The sequence below is a fragment of the Xenopus laevis genome, chromosome 2L, assembly GCF_017654675.1.
Source record: "Xenopus laevis strain J_2021 chromosome 2L, Xenopus_laevis_v10.1, whole genome shotgun sequence".
NCBI lineage: Eukaryota > Metazoa > Chordata > Amphibia > Anura > Pipidae > Xenopus > Xenopus laevis.
In genome coordinates this window covers 57,783,226-57,808,052 of record NC_054373.1, presented here as the reverse complement: position 1 = coordinate 57,808,052, position 24,827 = coordinate 57,783,226, and the positions used below count along the sequence as shown (strand labels likewise).

The window sequence follows — 24,827 nt, the reverse complement described above, 5'->3', positions numbered from 1 at the left end:
ATGGATGAATATGTATATGTCTATGTAGAATGTATATAGAGGGATGAATATATATATATATATATATATATATATAATATAGTACAAACACCTGCACTCTGTCCTCTTTTTTCTCCAAGCCGGGTGCTCGGTCAAAGTCTTTATATATGCATAGAATGGACCAGCACACCGTTTTCTTCAATCAAACGTGTTTATTCAATACACACTGTGCATCCAACGTTTCGGCCCGCATCCGGGCCTTTATCCTTGATAAAGGCCCGGATGCGGGCCGAAACGTTGGATGCACAGTGTGTATTGAATAAACACGTTTGATTGAAGAAAACGGTGTGCTGGTCCATTCTATGCATATATATATATATATATATATATATCTATTTGGAATGTATATAAATGGATGAATATGTATATATCTATGTAGAATGTATATAGATGGAGAGTGTATATAGATGGATAAATATTTATGTCTATGTAGAATGTATATAGAGGGATGAATATATATATCTATGTATAATGTATATAGATGGATGAATATGTATAATCGAACGATTATTCCTTCGATCGTTCGATCATAGGAATAGCGCAAAATCCTTCGACTTCGATATTCGAAGTCGAAGAATTTTACTTAGACGGTTGAATATCGAGGGTTAATTAACCATCGATATTCGACCCTAGGTAAATGTGCCCCACAGAGTTGCAAGTGTATTGGAGGAACATTCAGATCATGATTCTGTAAGGTGGAAAATAGTATGAGTTGTTACAAACCAAACAGAGCTTAAGTAAAAAGTACATCAAAACGGCCCATAGTACTGGTTTCATGTGAGAAAACAATTCAGTTATAGTTGCCCGTTTAGCCCTTTGGGTGTTACTCAATCAAGTTCGAAAATCCAAAAAGCCTCTCATTTCACTGAGCACTGAATAGGATTTCTTAGCAACTGTATTTTGGAAATAATTCTACTTGTGCAGGGGCACGCCAGCCATGAGCAAGAGGAAAACATGACATTTCCCCCCAAGTTACCCACGGAGGCAAAAAGTGTCTTCTGGTATATTTAATAGCCAAATTTAAGAATATTGAACTAAGGCCTGTATCAAATGTGTTACAAAAATAAACTATGTTTTACCATGAGTGTTCATGTGATCTTCAGTATATTGGCAAAACTAATTAATGAAAATTACAAAAGGATTTGGAACACTTCTACTTTCCAGAGAATGTGTGCCCCCTCACCACACCCTGCCCCCATAATGGAAAGGAGAGAAACTACATGTGCCTGAATCCATCACTTCACAATGGAACAAGAGGAGGAAGGGTTCAATGTTATCCTAAAGAGGTGGGGAAAAAGTCTAAATGAGCATCATGGTCACTGGAAAAGGTATAACAGCTTTCTGCCAATGCTATAATAACATCCTCTGATAAAACTAAATTAGAGAAATATGTTAGAATAATAGAGATAGGGCTGGTCTCTCCATAACATCAATCTTGTTGATCTGGATCCAAGATGTTGCTCATTTACTCGTGTGTTTGGGGTCGTTGTCTTATTAAAACACCCATTTGAAGGCATTTCCTCTTCAGCATAAGGCAACATGACCTCTTCAAGTATTTTGATTAGTTGAAACTGATCCATGAATCCCTGGTATGTGATAAATAGGCCCAACGCCATAGTATGAGGAATATGCCGGTAGCTTTGCTTCACATAGGCGTCTAATTGTAACAGTAATCACAGATAACTTTAGACATTCTTTGATCTTCCTGGAGCTGATCATTGGCCTAGTCTTTGCCATTTTGGCTATTCTTGTATCCATTTGAACGGTAGTTTTCCATTTTATTCCACTTTCAGGTATTGGTTGTCATTTTAAAACATTTGAGATCATTTTAGCTGAGCAGCCTATATTTCTTTGCACTTCTTTATATGTTTTCCCCTCTCCAATCAACTTTTTAATCAAAGCACGCTGTTCTTCTGAACAATGCCTGGAGAAACCCATTTTACTCATATTTTCAGAGAGAAATGCACTATAATCAACATGCAGAACATCTGCTGCCTTCCGTTTCTTAAGGCACGTAATTGTCACCTGCCTTTTCACAGTATGACCTCACTAATTGAACTCCTCACTGTTTTTATCTTAAACACTGCTATTATTATTTTGAACACTGCTATTATTTCAAACAAGCCTCAATTAATGATTCAATTACACAGAATCAGCAGCATGCATGTCATGACTGTTGGGTCTGTTGGTTTTCTATTACTTACTACACCTACTAGTAAATTATTTACCATTTCTAAACATCATCTCTACCAAAAACAGTGATTGATCAGATTAGTGATGTCGGACTGCTATTATTCTGAACATAACTGTTTATTGTAATGTCATCATTGGAACACAAACTTATGATACTGTAGAGGAGCAGTAGTAAGTGTTGTGTACTGGCTCACGTGTAGTGATACACTTGCCATGATTCTATGCAATTATATTTATTAAAATAACTGTGGGAAGATTGGTTATTATAATATTAGGCAAGTTTGAGCAGAGAGCTGCCAGTTTACAGTTCATAAGAACAAAGGGCAAATTTACTAAAGGGCGAAGTGGCTAACACTAGCGAAAATTCGCCAGCGTGACGTCATTTCATGACTTTGCCGATTTACTAACGGGCGCTGGCATAAATTCGCTAGCGAAGTGGACCTACTCTTGCGCTACTTCGCACCCTTATGCCAGGCGAAGTTGCGCTATGGTGAAGGGACGTAACTACGCTAATTCACTAACTTGCGCATTTTACTGAACGTTACCTCTTGCGCCAGACTTGCCTTCTCCACTTCAGACCAGGCGAAGTGCAATAGAGTATATAGGGCTTGCTTCTGAAAAGTTGCTTCCCAAAAAACGCCTTTTTTTTAAGGGTGATAGGCTGAAAAAGATCTTAATTTTTTCTGCACTGAAATTCAATTCTCAAAAGAGTAAACAGATTTTTTTTTTGTTATTTATCCTACTTAAAGGAACAGTAACATCATTTTTTTTTATTAAAAAAATAAAAATTACAGCGTGTATATAATACCCATGTCCCAATAGATATTACCCATTCACCCTCCTTGTACCAGAAAAGTCCCCAGAAAATACTCCCCTCCATTGTCTGAACTGATTTTGAAAAACGGCGATATGGCGATCAATGGAAGGCGAACAATACGTACAAGCGCGCTCCCGACAGTGCTCCTTCAGCCAGGACTTCCGTCATGAAAGTAAAACCGGAAGTCAGAAGAGTTTCTGACAGGGCATGCATCCTACGACGCATAAAGTTCTCCCTCTTCTTGCCGGCTTTTTTCTTTTGTATGTGGGCAGTGAGAGGAACAAGGAGGGATGGGGGGAGTGTACGGCAGCATCAATGGAGAAGGCTGGGGAGAGGGACAGCAGTGACAGGACACGGAGCGGAGACAGGGGGAGTGAACGGCTGCATGAAAGCACTGTGAGAAACGGCAGTGACAGGACACGGAGGGGAGGGGGGTGAGCTGAACTGCTGCATGAATGGAGAAGACTGGGGTGAGAGGAACGCGGAGGGGAGGAGGGGGAGTGAATGGCTGCACAGACGTATGGCAGTGAGAGGACATGGAGTGAGGGGGAGTGTATTGAACTGCTGCAGCACTGGGAATTGGGCTGATTTCTTGGGTTGGGGAATCTAATAATAAAATGCATTCAGCCAGCGCTCCTATAGCCTAAGCAGTTATCCTATCGGTTAGGTGATGTCACTTCCGGAAGTGACATCATGAACCCGGAAGTTCAGACCCGAAAACAAGGAAAAGAAGCACGGCAGCGCGCACGTAGTGTAGAAGAAGGTTGCTGGTGGGGCAAGATGGCGAGGACCCTTGGACTCCATCCAGAAGCGGCGGTTTTGATTTTCTCGGATTCCTTACAAGACTACCTGGATTCAGCAGCGTATTAGAAGTTACTTAGCTAAGTACATTATTTTTGTCTGAGTTTGTAAAAAAGTGTTACTGGTCCTTTAATGTGACTGAATCATTTTCAGTGGGACTTGGCTTTTTCTATTGAGTGCTGTTCTTAGATCTACCAGGGAGCTGTTATCTTGTGTTAGGGAGCTGCTATCTGGTTATCTTCCCATTGTTCTGTTGTTAGGCTGCTGGGGAGGAAAGGGAGGGGGTGATATCACTCTAAAGGTGGCCATACACGGATAGATCCACTCGTTTGACGATGTCGCCAAACGAGCGGATCTCCCTCCGATATGCCCACCTTGAGGTGGGCAATATCGGGCTGATCCGATCGTGGGCCCTAGGGCCCAACGATCGGATCCTAGCGTTCGCCAAACGGCGGTCGGATCGCGGGACCGCATCAACGAACAGATGCGGCCGCGATCCGACGGGATTTTTAATCCCATCCGATCGAGATCTGGCCGACTTTCGGCCAGATCTCGATCGGGGAAGCCCGTCGGGGGCCCCCATACACGGGCCAATAAGCTGCCGACACAGTCTGTCGGCAGCTTTTATCGGCCCGTGTATGGCCACCTTTACTTGCAGTACAGCCGTAAAAAGTGACTGAAGTTTATCAGAGCACAAGTCACATGACTGGGGGCAGCTGGGAAACTGACAATATGTCTAGCCCCATGTCGGATTTCAAAAGTGAATATAATAAAATCTGTAGCAGCACTATTAACTGATGCATTTTGAAAAAAAAAACATGGTTTCCCATGACAGTATCCCTTTAAAGGATAAGTAAACTTTTAAAATAAATGAATGTAAAAATGACGAGGGCACTATTCTAAGATATTTTGCAATGTACATTTATTATTTATTTTGCTTTTATTCCAAGATATTAATAGATACGTGTACTGGTAATATGAATGAATTTTGTTAAACAGCGCCATCTGCTGGTCAATTTCCAACCAATCTGACCACCAAGCAGTCAAGCAAGTTGTCAGGTGAAAGAAAGAGGCTGCTCTGATGTTCTTCTGCTTAGGAAAAAAATAAAAACCTTTCTCAAACCTTTCCTAAGCAGAAGAACTTCGGAGCAGCCTCTTTATTTCTCCTGACAACTTCCTTGACCGCTTGGTCAGACTGGTTGGAAATTGACCAGGTGGCGCTGTTCTAACAAAATTCATTTATGTTAACAGTACATGTATCCCTTAATATCTTGAAATAAAAACAAAATATATAATGAATGTACATTGCAAAATATCTCAGAATAGCACCCTCGTCATTTTTACATTCACTTATTTTAAAGGTTTACTAATCCTTTAAAGATGAACCACTTAATATCTGATAAATAAGCTGTTTGGAAGAGTCAGGTTCATGCTTTATTATTACATTCACTGCTTTTCCTAATTCATTGTCATGTCTATGTTCAGTTTCATGACCTCCATACACTTCTGCTGCCTTTACAGTTATTAACCCACATCATCTAATGCAGCTCACGGTTCACTTTGCATGTCGGATTTGACTGGAACTGCTGATTCACACTTCAGGCTTCCAATGTGCTGTATTGTCAAAAGAAACTATTTGCAAACCATAGTGCTATCTGCTGTTCATTGTGTAGTTGGTGCTTTGTAATTATTCCTGTCCCCAAAAAAATCTATTTTATTATTTTTCTATTAATTAAAAAAAACAATCCAATGTTCATAAGTTAAAGGGGTGGTTCACCTTCATCATCATAAAATGTATATATTGCTTTCTCTGCATTTAAATAGGCTTTTTTTGTAGTATATATTAATTATAGAAAATGTAGGGTTTAGGAGACGCCATCTCCCAATTCTCAATATATTACATTTTTATTACATTTTTAAAAAATAAAAGCTAAATAAAGCAATGTAATTTCTTTATACTCACTGGGATGTCATTTTACATAATATATCAGTCATACAGAATGGCATAAATAAGTATAGAAATCAGCAAGTAAATGTGTCAGGCAAGACTGTAAGTTTTTACTGGTTTTCTTCCTCTAAGCTTTAGGTCAGGCTTATGGGTCCTGCCAGACCCCAAATAAAATGTAAAATCCTGCAGAAAATAACCAGCCTGCAGGATGTATTGTAGATGGAGCAGAGAACTGTATGGGGGTGCAGATGTCAATGAAAAGAACCTGACTCTAAAATCCCAGGTTCTTCTCACCTACTTATGAGCGGTGCCTATTCTCATGACAACTAAGTTTCCATGAAAACACGTAAATAATATAACTAAAAACAATAAAACAGCCCTAATGGATAAGTTTTATTGATGTGCGAGCTGTGCGGGTTTGGGCTGGCTACTGAAAAAAATCTTAGGGTCACGGCGAGTTTGGGTCGAGCAGGCAGGCTGTGCAGGGTTCAGGTTGGAAGGGGGTGGGTTAGGGTCCTTATTTATGCACATTACTTTTTTTAATTGACTGATTTGAGCTGGCTACAAATCCTGGAATGCAAAGCAAAAAGAAAACCAATAGTTTTTATCATGAATTAGAGGAGTAGTTTATCTTATAATAAGTTCGAGAACTTATAGTTCTTGGTAAATTTTTAATTTTTTAAAAGCTTTTATTTTTGCATTCATCTACTGCCTCTTTCCAGCAAGCATGTCATGTGTCACCCAGTTTTTAGAGAGTCTCCTGGTTATGCCCTCCCTTACAGGATCCCATACCTAACAGTTGAATTAGGGAAAGAAGGATTGAACTGTCCTGCATTGCCATTGCATTTGGAACCTCTTTGTAGCCACACCCCCAATATCACACCAATTAATAAAAACACCCTTTTTTATAGACCACTAGGTGCTTTCATACAGCATTTGACGACCAACACACTATGACCCACACAGTGGCACAGTCTAGCCACAAGCATTTTATGACAGATGTTAAAGGAGTTGTTAACCTTTAGTATTATGTAGAGAGTAATATTCTGAGACAATTTGCAATTGGTTTTCATTTTTTACAATTTGTGGTTTTGAGTTATTTAGCTTCTTATTCAGCAGCTCTCCAACTTGCATTTTCAGCAGTATGGTTGCTAGAGTCCAAATTACCCCAGCAACCATGCATTGATTTGAATAAGAGACTGGAATAGGAATAAGAGATGACTGAATAGAAAGATGTGTAATAAAAAATAGCAAAAACACTACATTTGTAGCCTTACAGACCATTTGTTTTTTGGATGGGATTAGTGACCCCATCTGAACGCTGGAAAGAGTCAAAAGAATGCAAAGAAGGCAAATAATTCAACAACTATAAAAAAAATAATTAATGAAGACCAACTGAAAAGTTGCTTAGAATTGGCTATTCTATAACATGCTAAAAGTTAACTTAAAGGTGAATCATCCCTTTAACATCAGCGCTCCTAATACTCTTGTCTCCAAGGGGTCCGTTTACTAAAGTGCGTTAAAAATATTCGCACAATATATAGACAGAATTTTCGCCAAATATGTTATCGCCAGTTTACTAACCTGCAGTAAATATAAATTTGCGAATTTTCTTGCGCAAGAATAATTGTTTGCCAGTTATCGCATTCGCTGAAAATAACGCTACGTACACATTAACGGCTGGTTTACTAAACAGCGAAATGTGCTAAAGACAAAATTAACGCCAGTATTTCATTTCATTATTTGCTGACAGGAGAGAGATCTGTAGCTATGGCTGACAGGATGATTTGGCTTCTGCTTCTATCTGCTGCAACAGCAGCAATTTCAGCTCAGAGGCGTATTATTGGCAGCGGGCATTACTGTCCAAGGATTCGTCAGCTTCTACACTTTTTTGGTTTCATTGTGATTGGCTACATTAAACTGTGCATTTCTATGAAGCAAAGAGATTGACTGGTATGATTTCTTGTTCATAAGATTCTATTGGCAGAAGGGTTTATATGATGCAGACATGTTTGATTGGTGTTACTCTGGTAATGTTGTTGGATGGTATAATCATCAGTCAATAAAGTTTATGAGTTTTATAAATAAATGTCACAGTAAAAATTGCCATAATAACCGCCATAAAACAAGACTATTTTATAGCATAAATATTCGCAAAAACGTAATTTTTCGCCAGAAAATTCACAACTTAGCTAAAATTACCGCTAACGTAAGCTGCTTCATTAATGTAGGTACCGCAAGTGATCGCAATGACTTCTGAGCGCATCGCTGTTTAGTAAACTTAGTCACTGCGAATATTTTGGCGTAAAAATATTCTCAGCGATAACATGCGGAAACTTAAAGTCAGATTTACTGCACTTTAGTAAACGGACCCCCAAGTGCCTGTGCTTTGTATAATGTTTGAAAGTGGCATCACAGTCACATCTCACAAAACTATGAGGTGAAGAAGGCTGGCAGGCAAAAGCAAGGCAAATGGGAAGTATGGCATAATAATAGTATACCCCTGCATCTGAGAAATCTGGCCGACAAAAACTAGAAATTATTATTGCGTCCTAAAAAAGTACATTTCTGTATTACTTTTATGGTAAAGTACTAGGGTGCATGCAGAGTACATGCTCTGAGAGTAATAAAAGGCCAGAGTGGAGGGAATATTGATAGCGCAGGATCAGTCCAAGGTTAGAAAGAGAGAGTCAATCTAAGGCCTGTACCAGCTGCAATGTGTATTTTGTAAATTACACAACCTACATTTTTTAAATCTTAACTATACAAGTCTATATCAAACAGATAAGTTGATTTTTAATAAATATTTTATAAGAAAAGGGGTGTTATCTGAGCCAAGGCTTTTTTAAAATATGCTGTTTCCAGAGGTTTAATAAAGCAATGTCTGAATATAGAAAGAGCACAGTGTCATAGGCCTGCAGGTGGCTGTGACATCAGCAATGCACTGTCTGCTGATTGACTGAGCAGCTGTCAATCAAACTTACTTCCTGCTGCTGGATGAATTGGCTTCATTCTGCAGCTTCCAGGAAGTTAGAGACTGTTAGCAATAACAATACATTTGTAGCCTTGGAGACCATTTGTTTTGTAGCTGGGATCAGTGACCACAATCTGAAGCTGGAAAGAGTCAGAAGAATGCAAAGAAAGCAAATAATTCAACAGCTATAAAAAAGTGCCTGCCAGTGGTCGTGGCTGTGCCTGCAGGTGGCTGTGACATTAGTCTGCCGATTGGCTGAGCAGCTGTCAATCAAACACACTTCCTGTTGCTGGAGGAATTTGCTTCATTCTGCAAATTCCTGAGGAGATATAAAACAAAATTGTACCAGTGGATGCAGAAGACTGAACCCCTATGGTAGACTCATCCGTTTGTGTCACTTAGGGAGTTCAAGGTATTAAATACTATTTTCAAAACAATCAATATGAAAAGATATATGTCCCAAGGCTTTTCAATAGTAAAAATAAATTATTTATTCAAATGCATGTTAAAAATTGGATACATACAGACCCGACATGGCCCACCTTACGCGTTTCGTACCCATCGGCACTTAGTCATAGGTGTCTCGACTAAGTGCCGGAGGGTACGAAACACGTAAGGTGGGCCATGTGGGTTCAGTATGTATCCAATTTTTAACATGAATTTGAATAAATAATTTATTTTTACTATTGAAAAGCCTTATCAGTGGATTGTAGCAACACTATCTATTTAAGCCAGGGGTGCCCAAACTTCTTGCAACGAGGGCCAGATTTGGTGAGGTGAAAATGTGCGGGGGCCGACCATTCAGCCCTACATTCTTTGAACCATTAACATTAAATTACAGGAATCGAGTAATCATAGCAGTAATATTTGGGCACATTAGTGAAATGATCTGCCACTTGGTCTATACTGCTGTCTGTGTGCTGAAGCAATAGACACGTACTGGAACGTAGTGACACCATACTTCTTTAGTGTACTGTACTGGCACGTCGGTACGTCTATTTGACACCTTCAACCCTAAAGAAGTATGTGAAAACAGCACGTCTCTATGTGCCAGTACGTGTCTATTGCTAACACCTTCAGCACACAGATAGCAGTATAGACCAAGTGGCAGATCATTTCACTAATGTGCCTTAATATTACTGCTATGGGATTCCTGATCGCACTGTGCTGGGGGGGGGGGCACATTATTATTAATTTCATGATGGAGGCTGAGGGCCGGTGTAAATGTGAAAACGGGCCGCACTTTGGACATGCCTGATTTAAGCTGAACAAGGGCTCTGACATTTACCGCAGAGGCTGAGTTTAAAAGAGATTGCAACTAAACATTAATATTATTTGTGTTTTTCATCTCTGGCCTGGTTATGTTGATACTGTTTTCTAAATAACTTATTACAGCTTAAATAATAAGGTGGTGTGTCCAATTACTAATAAACTGATACTAATAAACTGGTGCTGTGCTGCTGAAGCTCCTCATTATGGATGGGTATGGGCATATACAGCATTTGGGTAACACTTTTGTGCCATTTTAATCTCTGGCCTGTAAGATGCAGCATCAGTAACTTGGCAACCTAATGATTGCATTGATTGCTTCCCCTTGCTACCATGGCAAGCACTTGGTTTATGGAATGCATATATGGTAATCTGTTTTGTGAGCCGTAGGCTAATAGCTCCCATTCACATAGTTAGAAAGCAGTGCTCACCCCCATACAAAAGTGCTGTGACTGAATTGCCCTGAGTGCCTTTGTATATAGGGAACAATTCATTATGCTGTCACTAGATTTATTGTATTTTATTTTCAATTTTAGTAAAGTCATCGCCCTCTCCCCATCTGATCATGCAGCTGATTCATTTATGCCACTATTTATGTTTTATTTGAAAACTGAAGGGAAAGTTTGAACTGCGTGATTTAGTGTGATTGAAATATTTACTTAAAGTTAATTGATTTTACCTTAATATCTTGGCTAAACCTGCCTGTCTTTCTTTCTGCAACAAATATCTGTAGCGAAAATGTCCTTGCTATTTTTTCAGGAAGCCTGTCCTTGACTGACTGCTGAAAGCTCACTCACTGCTTTCCATTGTAGCTCCTTGCTTTCTTGACCGTACATACTTATAATCAGGGACGCCATTAGAAATCACAGGGCCCCGTACAACAACATTTTTGCGGCCCCCTGGGCCCCGCCCACCCTGGTGCCCCAGACCCCGCCCACTTCACATCACAGTTAAAAGACCACACAGACATCAGCGCTAAAAAAGTAACCTCCCACACACACACAAGTTATAAAAAGCTATTGATGGTCAGGGCCCCCTTATAAGTTTAAAAAAAAAACACTGGCACCAGGGCCCCTCATAAAAGTTTTTTTAAAAAGCATTTGTGCCGGGGCCCCCTTACACTTAAAAAAAAAAATTGGGGCCCCAAAAAAATATTTTTAAAAAAAACATTGGTGCCAGGGCCCCCTTACAAGTTAAAAAAAATTGGGCAAAAATGTATTTTTAAAAAAACATTGGTGCCAGGGCCCCCCTTACAAATTAAAAAAATTGGGCCCCCCAAAAAAAAACATTGGCACCAGGGCCCCCTTTACAAGTTAAAAAAAATTAGGGCCCCATAAAAAATATTTTTTAAAAAAAACATTGGTGGCACGGGCCTATAGAATATTAAAATAACACATTGGTGGCCAAGGGCTTAAAAATAACAAAAATAAAAAAAAAACACAAATTGGTGTTCAGTAGAATTGAACTCATGGCTTCAGGACTTCAACTTCACCTCCTTTCGTGACTTTGGGTCTTTTGCAGCTTCAGGACTTCAGTTTCGGTTGTTTTCGTGACTTTGGGTCTTTTCGCCACTTCAGGAGATTGGCTTTTCGGCTGTTTGGCTGGCCGCAAATCTTCGGTGCTCGCAAGGGGGTCCTGGCTCTTTCAGAAGTGCAGCAATGCCTGGCCCCCTTCATGCTCGGGACACTTGTCCCCCCTGTTCCCCCCTGATGGCGACCCTGCTTCTACTGACTATAAAAAAAATATGTTTGTGGCACATTTGCCAGCACATACATACTGAAAGTAGTGTTGATGTACTAAATGATCCATTCTCGCTGTATTTTCTAGAAGGGTCCCTAATAACATACATGATCTGCTAATGCAACCTATAAGTCACTTGGCTTGATTGCTTACTTCCCAGAATCCTGTGTTCTGCTGCTAATTATTATCTTTGTGATAATAATATTATCAGCAAATTGCCTTCCACTTGTCTATAGTTACTAACAATATTAAATGGATTATTTTAGTACTGTAACCCCTTTAAACCTACCAGACCCTTTCAATGCTATTTCAAGCCAGCACACCATTCAGTAGTTTCATCTTACAAAAATCAGAGAAATATATGCCACCAAAGGTTGGCTTACCACTACATTCAGATGAAAGCCAAATCCTGTCACATCCCAGACACAGTAAAATGTATATGCTGATTTCCTGCTTTGCTTAAACACATTTAGTTATGCACTGATTTGTTTTTTAAATCATTTAGAGAGCAATTTATGTCATCACAGCTGGAGAATCCATTCTCTTTGTACTATTGTGCTTACAATGCCCCACATTTACAAATAAGCATCTGCTGCAACCAGTTTCCTAGGCTGTATAAACATATTTAGTATAGTACTATAGTAATATCATTTGCATGCAATTTGCAATTCTGACAGTAATTAGAGTTGGTTATCTTTGGACTAGGATGTATCAGGTGATGTCTTGGCTAGTTTTGGGCTCTATACACCAATATAAAACACAAGTAACACAGCATCATCCACCTAGACCAGTGACATACAATATATTACTTTTAGTGGGGCAATTATTTCACATGCAGCATATTCGAGGGCCAAATTCAATTAAAAGGATGAGGTTATACAGTGGAGTCAGTGGGTTCCTTGAGCAGACTCGGGGCCATAAAAATCCTTTGGAGGGCCACATCCAGCCCTCAGGCCTCCAGTTGGACAGCCCTTTCCTAGACCAAAGGGCCACTAAAAGGGAACAACAGGACCATGACTGAAGAATAAATAGCAATTTTAGAAAATGGTGTAGGATGGGTCGATGTGAATTAAATTCCCCTATGCTGCGCCTGTCCTGCCCCACTGCTACTAACTTCTGTTCTTCTTTGAAGGACTTTGGGTAATGATTCTATACATTTTAATGGCGTATGTCGGTAAGGTTTGGGGTGCAAATTACTGACAGCAATTGACAGACCCCAGATTAGTGCAGATGACTGGATGAGGGCCATTTATTCAGGGTAACTCCAGAAAATATATGTGTGAGTTGACTTGTTTCAGTTTGTATATTGAGTATCTTCTGAACCCTACATTTCAGTAATTAATATATATTGCAAAAATGGTTCTTTTAGCATAGAGAATGCAATATATATATATATATATATATATATATATATATATATATATATATATATATATATATATATATATATGTGTGTACATTATGAAGGTGAACCACCACTTTAAAAATAAAAATGCAAATAAATACAGTAAAAGTATAGGTTTCATTATCCAGAAATCCATTATCCAGAAAGCTTCGAAATACAGGAAGGCCATCTCCCATAGACCACATTTTATCCAAATAATCCACATTTTTAAAAACGATTTCCTTTTTCCCTGTAATAATAAAAGAGTGTCTTATACAGGTATGGGACCTGTTATCCAGAATACTCGGGACCTGGGGTATTCCGGATAACGGATCTTTCCGTAATTTGGGTCTTCATGCCTTAAGTCTACTAGAAATTCATGTAAACATTAAATAAACCCAATAGTCTGGTTTTGCTTCCAATAAGGATTGATTATATCTTAGTTGGGATCAAGTACAAGCTACTGTTTTATTATTACAGAGAAAAAGGAAATCATTTTTAACAATTTGGACTATTTGGATAAAATGGAGTCTATGGGAGACAACCATTCCGCAATTTGGAGCTTTCTGGATATCGGGATTCCGGATAAGGGATCCTATACCAGTACTTGAACCAAACTGTAATATAATTAATACTTATTGGAAGCAAAACCAACCTATTGGGTTTATTGAATGTTTAAATAATTTTCTATTAGACGAAGATCCAAATTACGGAAAGATCCGTTAACTGGAAAACCCCAGGTCCCAAGCATTCTGGATAACAGGTCCTATACCTGTAATATAATTTCTTTGTACTTATTGGGTCAATGTCAATAAACACACACACACATATATATCATACAGAATAGTATAAATAAGTACATGTAAGTTTGTCACACATGACTGGAACAACTTACTGATAAGTGCAGGACCTTCAAACATAAGGTTTGTGGTGAACCTGAAATTTAATGGTTTTTCATAGTTGTAAATGAACAGTCATGAGCATCTGCAGCATATTGTTGGGTGTGGGCAAATTCAACAACCAAAACCAACCTGTATTCCAGTACTAAACCTGTATAAAACTAGGTGTTAAAGTAGTGTTGGATCTGACAGTACATTATGGATTGTTAATTAGGCCAAAGAGTCTATTTCTCTTTTTCCACACCCTAACATAGAATACAGGGTTTAGGACCCCCCATTCCAAAAACATCACAGGTAATTTACTATCTTTAGCCAATCATAGGGATTGCTGCCATCTGCTGACAGAACTGCCCATTACACTAACTTTAAATAAAAAAATACTCTACCCTCTTGCAAACAGATCTCAGTTAGGAATGCCAATACTGTAATATCAATGTCCGGTTCAGCATAAAAAAGGTATAGAATTTTTAAATTGCTATTTACCTTACAGATCATATAGGGTAAAGGAGAGGGTTTAGTGTTCCCATAAGAATAACAGCAAACTGTTTTCTTTCATGAGTTGGGTGCCATTTCTTACCACATTCTGTTAAAGCATGTAATGTGGTGTACTGTAATATCAGTACAATAATAGCTTTTGTAGTAATGACTGAATTAACACTTTGGGGAACACACCACTGTTACAGAGAATGGGAGACTTGTAGTTAAACACTTATGGGGGCAGGGTCGGACTGGGGGGCCCGGGGCCCACCGGGACTACTGGCCAGGGCCCCTTCCGACCCCCCCTGCCCCCCATTGTGATGCACCGAGTGCGCGCACACAAAGGCGCCACTCGGCGCACCAGCGTGAAGGCGCCTAGGTGCCTGGCGCATGCGCAGAAGGAGATGCGCTGATCGGCGCTGCGCCGATGGCGCTGCGGGAGGAAAACTTTTTTTTTACAGATCTCTGGAGAGGTGTCTGGCCCGGCGGGGGCCCATTAAGGGTCGGGGCCCACCGGGAAAATAGTATTTTCCCGGTGTCCCGCCGGGCCAGTCCGACACTGTATGGGGGAATGTAATACGTTTCTCAAAGACCATTGCGAATGTTAGTGACCGTGCTTGTGTCCTTTTTGACCGATTACAGACCTCAACACCTTCCTCGCAAAGTTTGCGACCAATTGGCTTATGTGAACATTTGCAGTGTATGTAATAAAATTTCGCAACCGCAAAGCGTATTTTTAGAAGAAATATTTAACGAAAGTCCAGAGCAGGTGTTTATTCTATATTCTTCTTCTTGATAAGTCTCTGAGGCAGCAAACGTCAAGCTCTGTAGCGTCATCAACCCTAATCTTTCCACCACTTGTCTTCACCAAATTCTCTCCCGCTTATATAGATTACCTGGGGAAACCTCTTTCCCTCCTGCTAGACAAGGAGCAGAACCTGTTCTAGTACCTCCTCCACAAGATTTCTTGGTTCACAGCGCCTAATTGTGATAGGAATTAATAATAGCTAATATATGTTACTATATTAACCCCTTAAATCCAATTTCGGCCCTTTCAAGCTCTCATATCTGATTTTATATGCAAGCAGTTTCAAATGCAAACTTGCAAATATATCTGAAATCTGCAGGATTCCAGAATGCAATCTCATTCCTGAATTATCTATTGAGCATACTGTATAATCAGGTGCATATGGTCACACACAGCAGCATTTCTGGCAACATATGGTCCCATACACATGCTTTAAGATTCCCAAATGTTGGTCCTTTCTGTCTTAAACTGCTAAAATCTGAGAAAGGTCTCTAGTGTAATTAAAGGAGAACTAAACCCCCTTTCTAATAAAAAAACCCCTACCCACTATAGTCCCTCCTCCCTGCTCCCCCCGCACAGGAGTTAACACAAGTAAATACCCCCTACCCCTTGTTGCAGAGTCAGCGCAGCGGAGCTTGCTTCGGTAATCTCAGTAAGGAAGCTCTGTATCGGTGCATGCGCAGTTGAAGCATTTTCCTGGCTTGCTACAACTGCGCATGCGCCGAAAGTGACAAAAATTACCGAAGCGCCGGAAGAAGACCTGTATATTACCAAATCGTTAAAAAAAAATTAAAAATTCTGTATTACTGTTATGGTAAAATACAAGTTCACATGCAGAGTACATGCTCTGAGAGTAATTAAAGGCCAGAGTGGAGGGAATATTGATAGCGCAGGAGAAGTCTCATCTGGAAAGAGATGACTGATCTAGGGCAGGAGCAGGTACCAGCCGCTAAATGTATTTGGCAAAGAACACAACCTACATTTTTAATCTTATAGTATACAAATCTATATCTCACAGAGAAGTTGATTTTTATGAATATTTTATAAAAAGTTGGTGTTTTCTGAGCTTAACCGGGCTAATATATATATATATATATATATATATATAAAATATATATATATATATATATATACTTGTAATGATTCCAAATGGGCAGCACACCGCCTTTAAAGCTTACCTCGGGTGCAAGGTAAATTAGATAGATAGTAAAACAAGAAATGACCAGCAACACCGAGTTCTTTGATGAAAAAATCAAAATGTATTCAAGTTACATGTAAAGCCGACGTGACGTTTCGGTCCACTCAGGGACCTTTCTCAAGGCAACCATGTTTAATCTCACACGTGTTTATATACCCATAATCCCACAGATCCCTGAACAGGAAATGACATCAATCTTCCATAAAAAGTGAATCACAAAAAAATATTGTGCAATTCCAAAAAATGCAATGACTGTGTTAAAAGTATTAAATAGACTGGTATTAAAACATTTAAAGTGATCAAGTGCACAATATATCCATTACATTATCAAAATGAATAAAATTCACTTACTAGGTGCTAATAAGGCCATAAAGGCAGTGCTGTGTCATTAAAACCAGACTAAAAAACAGCCATTCAGCTGTTGAAATCAGTCAATTATTGGATGATACACTTATCAGACTACAATATGTTACATCCGTGTAACAATTGGCTACCCTAGACACTATATTTGTATCAAAATTTAATGTCATAGTACTAAAGAAGGCAATTTGTGTCAATATGACACTTTCTATATTTGCTGAAACAAAGTAGCTAACATGTCTGGGTCAGCACTAGTCAGTCCTGATAAATTGACTTCATAACTACAATTACAGCAATATCTGTACTACATGTACCCTATACGCTAGTTGTATATTGGACAGGGAATATAATCTTATACCTCCACATATACACGTTAAATACAATCACCATATAATGATTATTCAGGACACATTATTCACAAGAAACAATTTAAAGTTAGCGAGCTGTTCAAGCCCCTCGGGGCCACACAGTTTAGTTCATACGTCCAGAACGCCTCTCTCTGTAGCAACAGACGGTCAGTGTCCCCTCCCCTGGTTAAATCCACAATGCAGTCTATCGGCATACACTTGAAAGCGGAGGCTGGATGTTTTGCCTGCAGCCAATGTTGTGCCACAGGTTGTTTAGATATGTCCTGTTTTGTTTCCTTTTTGGGTTTGGGATCAAGAGCCGCTCTAATAGTCGAGCGATGCATACTTATGCGTTCCCTTAGTTGTCTACAGGTTTTCCCACAGTACAAAAAGCCACATGGGCATTTAATTATGTATACTACATTCCGAGATGTACATGAGAGCCTCTGTTTGATGTGGTAAACTTTACCCGTGTAGGGGTGGCAAAATGTATCACCCGTAATCAAGGAGTTACACATAGTACAACTACCACATTTGAATACGCCCATCTTCATAATGGTTGTCTTCACTGAATATATATATATATTGAAAGGAGAGTCAGCACACTCTGTATAATTTAGGTGAAAACAAGTGTTGGTTTATTCACACATCTCATCCGACGTTTCGGTCCCACATGGGGACCTTTCCCCCATGTGGGACCGAAACGTCGGATGAGATGTGTGAATAAACCAACACTTGTTTTCACCTAAATTATACAGAGTGTGCTGACTCTCCTTTCAATATTACTACAAACTTGGTCGTGCACCTCTGGCTTCGTCTTTTGACTGAGTGTAGGCACTGTCTGATACTATATATATATCAAACACACTTCCTGCTGCTGGATGGATTGGCTTCATTCTGCAGCTTCCAGGAAGTTTGAGACTTTGTGACAGTTGGACTGATTGACAGTTAGTCTGTCAATGCTGCAGGAGTTTCTGAGAATTAAGAAAATAAAATGAAAAACATGGCAATATTAGCATGTATAGTGTACAGGCAGGGTGGAAATATCACAATAGGGGTGGTGAGAATATTTTTTGTATACATAGGTAAGAAAAAACAAAATTGTAGCTGCAGGTGCAGCTCCACAGTGATGATTTCTCATAGACTGCAGTAATGCAGTAATTTGATGTTAAATAAAATAGGATGTATGGGGAAAGCAGAAATCAAATATTATTGCCATAATAAAACACCAAATTCCCTGTTTAGTGGATTGTAGAACCAATATCTATTTTAGCTGACTAAAATAACGGCACTATCATTAACTGCGGAGGCTGAGTTTAAAATAGATTACAACTAAACAATCTTATTTGTGGTTTTTCTCTCTGGCCTGGTTATGGTGATACCGTTTTCTATACAAATTATTACCACTTAAACAGTAAGATGGTATGTCTAATTACTAATAAACACTGGGCATATATATCATTTGTATAAAACTTCTGTGCCTTTTTAAAGGGGTTCTTCAAGTTAACTTTTAAAAAGTATGATGCAGAGAGTGATTTTCTGAGACATTTTGCAATTGTTTTTTATTTTATGGATTAGTATTTGTGGTTTGTAGCTTTTTATTCAGCAGCTCTCCAGTCTGCAGTTTTAGCAATCTGGTTCTCAAATTATCCTAGCAACCATGTATCGATTTGAATAAAAGACTGGAATATGAAAATAATTTCTTTTTCACCCTTTTTTTCTTATTTCACCTGCTTATAATAAACTAATTGATTGATCATTTTCTGTAATCCTTCCCATACAGGGCCTGGCAAAGAGATCTGCCGAGTGTCAGGCCTGGCCTTGTGAGGTGAAAAAAGTGCAAAGACTTTTGAGCACTATGGACCCACCAGTGAAGGTAAATAGACCCGATCCCCTTTCCTCAACTTGATCTCTCTACAGCCACATACTCTAACTTGTAAAATCGTATTATTTCCCAAACTGAAGTCTATAGCTCTTCCTTTCGCTACACTATGCTAGGAGTTTCTCTTCAAATCTGTTTTAAATCTGTTTCTGTTCACTTTGGACCCTACAGTGAAGGTAAATAGATCTAAACCCCCTTCCCCAACATGATCTCTCTAAACCACATACTGCTTTTTGCTTATAGACTATCACAATGACTGTGTATGTTTTCATTCTGATGCTTTCATGAGTTTCCTTTTAAACACTATTGCTGGATTTTTTCAGTCATCACCAAAAATTACAAAAGAAACCTTGCTAGGGTAACAACAGAGAAAGATAAGGGTCTGCTAGGAGCCCAACAATATAGAGGGCTGATTGATATCCTAATTGATGAATTGAGTAATTTCCCTAATCTTTTTTTTTTTTATTTGCAGAAAACTGGGAAGTAACTCCCCGAGGAAGATGCGTTTCACGAAAATTATGAGTCTTTGTACAGATGAGCAGATGAATATGTACTTAATGGAAGATGAATCTAGGAAATGAACCCTCTTCTACACACCCTAAATAGAGTTTATTTCTCTTCATAAATCTGATCTTTATTCCAAGTATCTGCGTTAACCTCTTAATGCCCAGAGGGAAGGGCAGTCCTTCCAGCCATGGTTCCCGGGGTTTTTCCTCTCCTGAGTGCTGAAGGATGACTCTTCGTGAGTTCAGAGGTTCCTCTAAATATTGACACTATAAGATGTTATTTCTTAAAGAAGCAGTGAGCGATATTAAAATACTTTAATTGATCTTGATTGTCCTGTCTATACTTTTCAATGATTTAGGAAATCCACACTCTGAATGTTAAAATAATTTGGGTTATTTTGTTTTGTTTTTTTTATTCCCAGTAAAGGCCAGGGCTAGAGGAGTAGTTTTTACTGGCAAGTAAATTGTCGATAGTTATAGTTGAGAAATATAACATTTCTCAACTAGTGAGGAGTGTTGCCTTGTCCTTTAATGAAATGCTCTTGTATGGAATAGGCAGAATTACCAACTCAGAAACAGCAACATGAGATGCAGATCATTTTAATTGCCCATCACCCTCAAGTTGCCAGGTTACAACCATCACGATTATAAACTTGCTTTCTTGATCTTTGAGTTGCCAGACTTAAAATAAGTCCGTAACACTTCATGTAAACATTTATTTTGCATTTCATTGGTTGCATTTTCTGGATTTTACGTTGTGTTTTTCCTGCATTTTACACCATAATATTCGCCCACTTTCCTCAAAAAACACTTTTTTTTGTCTTGTATGATTGTCACTTTTCATGAAACATTTTACTTTTTTCTGCAATTACTGGTCCACACCAATTCTAGAGTCAAACCTCAATATTTATTGATTATCATTTTGGGATTCTGAAAGGTTAAACCTTGATTTGACTGTATTCATTACGTTCTTAATATTTTAATTAGACAAATCCATATTGTGCACTTGAACCTCATTCACTTCAATCACTCTTTACTGCTGTACTGCAAGTTGGAGTGATATCACCCCCATCCCTTTCGCCCCCAGCAGTCAAACAAAAGAACAATGGGAAGGTAACCAGATAGCAGCTCCCTAACACACGATAACAGCTGCCTGGTAGATCTAAGAACAACACTCAATAGTAAAAACCCATGTCCCACTGAGACACATTCAGTTACATTGAGAAGGAAAAACAGCAGCCTGCCAGAAATCATTATTCTCCTAAAGTGCAGGCACAAGTCACATGACCAGGGGCAGCTGGGAAATTGACAAAATGTCTAGCCCCATGTCAGATTTTAAAATTGAATATAAAAAAATCTGTTTGCTCTTTTGAGAAATGGATTTCAGTGCAGAAGTCTGCTGGAGTAGCACTATTAACTGATGCTTTTTGAAAAAAACATGTTTTCTGATGACAGGATCCCTTTAAGTCTACTAGAAAATAATTTAAAACTTAAATGAACCCAATAGTCTGGTTTTTCTTCCAATAAGGATTAATTATATATTAGTTTTGATCAAGTACAAGCTACTGTTTTATTATTACAGAGAAATAGGAAATCATTTTAAAAAATTTGGATGAAATGGAGTCTATGGGGGATGGCCATTCAGTAATTTGGAGCTTTCTGGATAATAGGTTTCTGGATAACACATCCCATACATTGTATTTAAGGGCATGGCCACAAAATGGGCACTGCACAAGGAAGATTTTTTTGCCCCTCTCTCAGTTTTTCAAATGTTGGACGTCTGCCTTAGCAGTTGCCCATTTTGGTTTGTTCATACCCTGATTACCGGTAACTCAATATACGGTGCTAAAAGCCAAGCCAAGGACTTTCAAGCCTTCCATTCTCTCTTTACAAAAAAACATGTACACGAGCGTCCTTATAATAATTAGTATAAACTAGCTACAAGTACTACAGGTATGGGATCCGTTATCCAGAAACCCATTATACAGAAAGCTCTGAATTATAGAAAGGCCATCTCCCAAAGACTCCATTATAAATAAATAATCCAAATTTTTTAAATTTTCATTTTTCTCTGTAATAATAGAACAGCTCCTTGATCCAAACTAAGATATAATTAATCCTTATTGGAGGCAAAACCAGCCAATTTGGTTTATTTATTGTTAAATTATTTTAATTTTAATTAATTATTTTTTAGTAGACTAAAAGGGGTTGTTCACCTTTGAGATAACTTTGGTTGCTACAGGGTCGGAGTGGGCCGTTGGGACACCAGGAAAAAATGGATGTTCGCCCCTGATCTCAACAAAGTAAGTATCAGGTGCATGCAGAGGGTAGGGGTGATGGTGGCTAAGCAGGTGGGTGGCAGATGCCCCCGATGGGGTGTTGGAGCCCTTGGGGTAGCAGCCCCAGTGGGCCTTGCACATCCCAGTCCAACCCTGGGTTGCTGTGGGTTACAGCTCCTGGGCAAAATTAGTGCCTTTTATTACATATGGGGGAACAATTGCAAACTGCTGTGTGTTTGTACCCTGAAAAGCCTTTATATAATCATACACAGGGTAGGAATGGGGGGACCTGCCTCAGGGCCCCCCGGCCCATGTGTGCGCATGCACGAAACCGCACGCACTCACATCGCGGAAGAGACACGCATGTGCGAAAGTGTGCACACTGTTTTTCCGCGACAAAGAAGGGAGGAAGAGGCACAGGGTGCGGATCTGGGCCGGCAGGGCCCACAAGAACCGCGTGGCCCACCGGATTTTTCCCCCCGGTGTCCCACCGGCCCAGTCCAAACCTGTTCATACAATACTGTATGTTTCTGACATAATGCAAACATATTGCACCAACTCATTGTGGAAAGTGAAGAGGAAAGATAATTGCGAAATGTATTAATAGCAGTTGTAAAAAGGCTTCACTGGTGCAGCCAGGAAATCTTCTTAGGGGTGTTATTTAAAAAAAGGCCTGATTTGTTGTGTCTGTGGGACAGAGTTAGCTTTCACACTCTTCTGGCACGTTCAAATTTACCCTCCAAATAGTGGCCCACCTACTGCAACTGAGTTCCCATTATCCTCAGTCTGTTTTTTTATACCCATAATGTATCATGTACGTAAAGAAATTCTGAACAAAGGTCAATAGCTGAGAATATATAAAGTGCTTCTGCTGAGAATAAAGGAGGGAAAGCCTGCTTTACATATGCAATGGTGTATAGTGTATATGTGTTATAACACACATGAGCTAAGGCTGAAATCAAATGGTGTAAGGTATGTGACATCAGCCCAAGGCATAACTGCCATTCAGAAAAATGCCATTTATCAATGGCATTACTGTGTTATACTCCCATGCCTGGGGGAAAGTCCATAACAACTATTCATGTTAAAGTATTGTCACAAGAGTGATAATGAAGGTACTGCCCAGCACACAGTGTGAGTCCTTTCTAGATTATAGCAAAATCAACAGGCTGTCTGTTGATTATTCATGACCCTTTCCTTCCCTAACCATAAAACTGTTAAAACCCGTTGCATTTCTATGGCAATGTTTGCAAGATTCTTTTGTAGCAACTAAAATGATCATCCATGCTCTTAGCCTATCCTGCCTAGACTACTGCAACCAACTACTATGGGACATGTTATCCAGAATGCTCGGGACCTAGGGGTTTCTGGATAAGGGGTCTTTCTTTAATTCTGCTAAATATAACAATGTTTTGTCTCCAATAAGGATTAAATATAGTTTCTCTGCCTCCTAGTTTGGGCATATTTCAGAGGTGCAAGCTTGAAAGTACATAGGGTCACACAAAAACATACTGTATCTGGTACCACCAATTCCACACACACAAATGGCCAGTGAATAGGCACCTACTTTTGTACTTGCACCCATGGCATTAATACATAAATCCCTGCATTTTCTTCGGTAGATGTTGTTTACTTAAAGGAGAAGGAAAGGTTAAAACTAAGTAAGCCTTATCAGAAAGGTCCATCTAAATATACCAGTAAACCCCCAAAGTAGTGCTGCTCTGAGTCTCCTGTCAAAAGAAACACAGCATTTCTTTCCTTCTATTGTGTACTCATGGGCTTCTGTATCAGACTTCCTGTTTTCAGCTTAAACCTCATTGCCCTGGGCAAGAGCATGCTCAGTTTGCTCCTCTTCCTCCCCCCATCCCTTCTCTACTGTAATCTGAGACCAGAGCAGGGAGAGACTCAGGCAGGAAGTGATGTCACACCATGTTAATACTGCAGCTCCTATCCTAAACAAACTGAAGTTTCTAGAGCTTTTTACTCAGATATGGTAAAACATTCTACAGAATAAATATAGCATTCTAGCTTGCACTATTGCAGCTATCTATTGGCAATAAAATGCCTCTGTAGCTTTCCTTCTCCTTTAAGAAAAGCTACATCAGAATGCAGTATAACAGGAATTAAATGGGGTACACTACATGCACATCATGGATGATGGCTATAAGAAGACGAGCTGTAAGTATCCTTCTTTAATGTTAAGGTTTACCTTTAACTATTAGTATGATGTAGACATCGATATTCTCAAACAATTTGCAATTGGTCTCTATTTTATGTGGTTTTGCAGGTACAGCAGAACCTCGTTTTTACGTTTTACAGGGGACAACATCAAATGGTGTAAATTCCAGGAAAATGTAAAATCCAAGAAAGAAGACGTCACTTGCCTGTATGGGACTGCAAAAAAAGAGCTTACATTCTGGGAAAAAGCAAAATCTGAGTATGTAAAATCAGGGTTTCACTGTATTTAGATTTTTGCTTAGCAGCTTTCCAGTATTTCAGCACTTATCTGTTTGCTAGGATCGTATTTACCCTAGCTACCAGGCAGTGGTTTGAATGAGAGACTGGAATGTGAATAGGAGTGGGCCTGCATAGAAAGAAAGTATTAAAAAGTCAAAACAACAATACAATTATAGCCTCACAGTGCAGTAGTTTTTGGCTGCTGGGGCCAGTGACCTCTGTTTGAAAGCTGGAAAGAGTCAGAAGAAGAAGGCAAATAATTTAAAAACTATAAAAAATAAATAATGAAGGCCAACTGAAAAATTGCTTAGAATGAACCATTCTAAGGGTAAGGCCAGACGAGGAGATTCGGGGAGGTTTTGTCGCCTGGCAACTAATCGCCACGTCTTTTGCGCGACTATCTCCCCGAACTGCCTCAGTGTTTTTTCCCCATAGGCTACAGTGCAAAA

General features: G+C 39.3%; 1 long non-coding RNA gene across 3 annotated transcripts in view; it reads left to right on the top strand.

Moving 5' to 3' along the window:
- Window positions 1-19,965, top strand: part of LOC108705443 — a 57,987-nt gene extending 38,022 nt beyond the window's left edge. For 2 of the 3 annotated variants that reach the window (XR_005965349.1, XR_005965348.1), the window contains 2 exons: window positions 19,038-19,130; window positions 19,609-19,965. This is a non-coding gene — a long non-coding RNA (uncharacterized LOC108705443). Of the gene's footprint in view, window positions 1-1,203; window positions 1,368-19,037; window positions 19,131-19,608 lie in introns of all 3 variants that reach the window. The other variant, XR_005965350.1, reaches the window with a different exon arrangement.
- Window positions 19,966-24,827: the final 4,862 nt, after the last annotated feature.